Genomic DNA, 4,438 nt, shown 5'->3' with positions numbered 1-4,438 from the left:
AACAACAACAACAACAACAAATGTAAAGAAAACAAAGTCTTCACAATGGGATCATGCTAAATGGAGTCAAGGACTACACATTTCTTGGATCCACTGTCAGCACTCATGAATACAACAGTCAAGAAATCAAATGACATATTGCACTTGACAAATCTGCTGCAAAAGACCTCTTTGAAATGTTCAAAAGTAAAGATGTCAGTTTGTCAACTAAGATGCATCTGACCAAATACATGGTATTTTCAGGATCTTTATATATATGTGAAAGTTGGAGAGTGATTAAGTAAAATCATAGTAGAGTTGATGAATTTGAATTATGGTATTGGAAAAGAATATTTAAAGTACATGGGCTGAATTGTAGATTAAGGAGAAGTGCGGTACAGACCTCTGACAGCAATAACACAGACTACCAGATGAAGCAGGTTCAGGGCATGGTTCCAGAACTCTGAAACACATATAAAGGAATATTTAGAAAGTTTGAAGGCTTACTTCTAGTGACATTTGTAGCAGAAGCAAGAAAGGTGGTGTGTTTTGAACTGTGGCTGCCAGCCACTTCTGGAGTGGCCATCTTGTTTGTGAGGGAGCAAGTGAAGGATCAGAGAAGTGCTTCCACCACAAAGGTCTGACTGATTTTCAGAGGTAAATGTGTGGATGTATGTTTTTTTGTTTTGTTTTGTTTTTCTTTTTCTGATCATTGGTCTCTTGCTGTCTGCGTACCTCCACTCTGGTGACTCGAGGGGGTGCTTGAATGAGTTGACACGTCCCTATCTCTGGAGCATTCTACTATGCATGTGCATGGATCTGCTCAACAAAGACCACTGCAAAAATTCTAAGAAGGGGAAGACACTGATTAAAACTAAATGGTCTCCTAGAATGTCTCCAGCTGGCCCTGAACTCTTTATCACTCAGAGAAAGTCTTGCACAGGGTTGTGGAGCAGGAGAGAGACAAACTCAAAAGGAAACACGCCAAAAACTAAATCCTGAGTCACATCATGAGGAGTAATAGAAGCATCTTGAAATGTCTCAGGAAGCTTCAAAACATCCTAAAGGGAGTTCTGTGGACTGAGAATCAACAGAGATTGATATATGTGGCAGCACCGCCTAGAACTCAATCAACAGATGGAAGAGTCCAGAACAGATCAAAACTATAAGAAATAATTCAGAAGATCTGGGAGGTCAGTCTATGATCAAAACTCTTACAATGTGAAAGAAGGTAAAAACATAGGAACAGAGATCCAAGTGATAAGCAGGTCAGGTAGATTGAAGGGTAAAACAGATTGTTTTAAATGGAGGAAAAAGTTAATAGAGTATAGGGGTAACCTCAAAGAAAATTAATACTTCATTACATACCATGAAAATGAAAATCCAATTAAGAACATGGAAGCATTAAAACTATGAAGAAGTTGACAAGAAAGAATACCAAAAAAAAAAAAAAAAAACATGAAGTCAGCACAGGAAGGCATGCAGAACAAAGAAGCCAGCAGCAACACAAAAAAATACTAAACATAATGACAGCAATTAATTCATAACTATTGATGAATACACTGAATCAATGGATTAAATGCATCAGTTAAGAGATGAGAATGGCAGAATGGATAAGAAAACAAGATCCTTCAATATGCTGTCTGCAAGAGACACACCTTATATACAAAGACAAAAACAGATTAAAAGTTAAAGTATGGGAAAAAATATACCAAGCTAATTGTAAAAAGAATATACCAATTTTTGCTAATTGCAATATATATTTATATATATGTGTGTATATACTAGAGCTAATTGCCAAAAAGAGCATGTGTGGTAATACTAATCTCTGATAAAATAAAGTTTAGGGCAAAAAAACAATCATAATAGATAAAGATGGACATTACCTCATGATTAAAGGGTCAATTGAACAAGATGACAGAACCATAATAAATATCTATGTTCAATGAAAGAGACCAAAAAAATATAAAGCTAATTCTAATATATTTACAGAAAGAAATAGATAAATCTACAATAATAGTGGGAGATTTTAATACACTACTTTCCAAAAAGGATAGAACAACTAGAAAGAAACTTGACAAAGACACAGAGGAATTACACAAGAGGAATGACATCAAATTCATCATCAAAACAAACATTTCAAGATCTATCTTGAAGTACAATGCTGTCTGTGATAAGATAATATCCATATAAATACAAGGAAGACAAGTTAATATAACTATTATTCAAATTTATGCACCAACCACTAAAGCCAGTGGTTGAAATTGAGGAATTCTACCAGCTTCTTCAGTATGAAATTGATAATACATGCAATCAAGATGTATTGATAATTACTGGTGATTGGAATGTAAAGGTTGTGAAAAAAAAAAAAAGAGGAAGGATCAGTATGTGCAAAGGATGGCTTTGGTGATATAAATGTTGCTAGAGATTGAATGACAGACTTTTGCAAAACCAATGACTCTTTCATTGTAAATGCATTTTTTAAATAACAGAAGAGATGACTATACACATGAACCTCTCCAGATGAAATACACAGACCTCAAATTGACTACATCTGTGGAAAAATATGGTGGAAAAGGTCCATATCATCAGACAAAACAAGACCCCCTGGTCTTGGGACAGACCATCAATTGCTCATACGCAAGTTAAGGCTGAAGCTGAAGAATATTAAAACAAGTCCATGAAAGCCAAAATAAGACCTTGAATATATTTCACCTGAATGACCCCAAGAACATATCTGATGAATTAGATACTAATGACTGAAACCAGGAGAGTTGTAGGATGACATCAAGAACGTCATACAGAAAGAAAGCAAAAGGGTCAGGACACGGCCTCCATTGTATCATTTGCATATCACAGGTTGTTAATGAGTATTCCTCTAATCCTGAATACTCATTAACAACCTGTGATATGCAAATGATACAACTTTGTTTGCTGAAACTGAAGAGAACTTAAAACATTTACTAATGAAGATCAAAGAGCACAGCCTTTGGTATGGATTGCATCTCAATGTCAAGAAAACAAAAATCCTCACCACTGGACCAACCAACAACATTCTTATCAAAAGAAAAAAGATTGAAGTTGTCAAGGACTTCATTCTTCTTGGATCAACCATCAACACTCATGGAAGCAGCAGTCAAGAAATCAAATGACGTATTGCGGTAGGCAAATCTGCTGCACAAGACCTTTTAAAGTGCTGAAGAGCAAAGATGTCAGCTTGAGGACTAAGGTGCGCCTGACCCAAGCTATGGTATTTTCAGTGGTGCTGTGGGCTAATGCGTCAGACTGCAAAGTCGTTTGAACTGCAAGGTCGGTGGTTCAAGCTTACCAGCTGCTTCTTGGAAACCCTATACAGGGTCACTATGGGTTGGAATCGACTTAACTGGCACTCAACAACAACAACATATCCATGCGAAAGCTGGACAGTGAATAGGAAGACTATAGAAGAATTGATGCATTTGAGTTATGGTGTTGGAAGAGAATATTGAAAGTGCCATGGGCTTCCAAAAGAACAAATGGATACATATTGGAAGAAGTGCACCCAGAGTGCTACTTGGAGGCCAGGAAGGCAAAACTTGGTAATGCTCAAGAAACACATTTCATTTATGCCTTTTGTTGGCCATGTTCAAGTATCCACTGCTAAATTAAAAGAAGCTCAGTAATGAAGAAATGAAAGAAGCCTACTATCAAACTCTTCATATGATGCAGTAACTATATATTGGTTGCATGCTTATCAAAGCTAGCCTCAGTGAGTATAACATGCTGTGACATTCTGGAAGGGTCTGGTTGATTGATGCCAGTTTTTCTATGGAATCAACCCATCCTCACAGCCTGTTCTTGTACAGTGACTGTAGGAATGTCTCTCAGTTTTGCCAGAAAGGTGGAGTAAATGAAGCTCTCAATGAATGAGAACTTTTCAGTGTTGGTTCAGGTTTAAACATCTCAATGGATAATGACGTTGATTTCTTAGCTGATATAGAAGTGTTGGAGAAAATGAAAAAGATCATGTTCAGAAGAATGAAAGGAAGGCTGCTTCATTTTTGAAAGATGATGGAAGTCTGCCAGTACGATACAATGAATAATACCAGTACATGCTGCCTTTAATATGTTAGCACAGTAAAGAGGATACGCTGCCAATGGCAATGAATAATGGGTAACTTGAAATAACCAAAAAGGAAACATGAAGCATGTACAATGGTGTTTTTTCTCTCTTGTAAATGTATTGATTTCTAGCTCAGCATTGATAGAATAGTGTGTCACTAACTCTTATCTTATGAATAGAATAATATAATCCTTTTACAGGTAAAGGTTTCTACCTGAAAGACACCGGATTTTACATGATCCATGGTATAGCACATTTTCATGAGATTTTTTAAAACTTAAGTAATATATACCAAGACAGGAGGAAAGGACAGATGTGTTTACAAGGGTATGTTTTGTTACAGCGTATTTGCTTGTT

At 36.4% G+C, this 4,438-nt stretch overlaps 1 pseudogene; it reads left to right on the top strand.

The window, feature by feature from the left end:
- The first annotated feature begins 1,787 nt into the window (after positions 1-1,787).
- Positions 1,788-4,061, top strand: LOC102819709 (annotated as a pseudogene).
- Positions 4,062-4,438: the final 377 nt, after the last annotated feature.

This window comes from Chrysochloris asiatica, unplaced genomic scaffold (assembly GCF_000296735.1).
Source record: "Chrysochloris asiatica unplaced genomic scaffold, ChrAsi1.0 scaffold00274, whole genome shotgun sequence".
Taxonomy (NCBI): domain Eukaryota; kingdom Metazoa; phylum Chordata; class Mammalia; order Afrosoricida; family Chrysochloridae; genus Chrysochloris; species Chrysochloris asiatica.
This window is presented reverse-complemented; position numbering and strand designations above follow the sequence as displayed.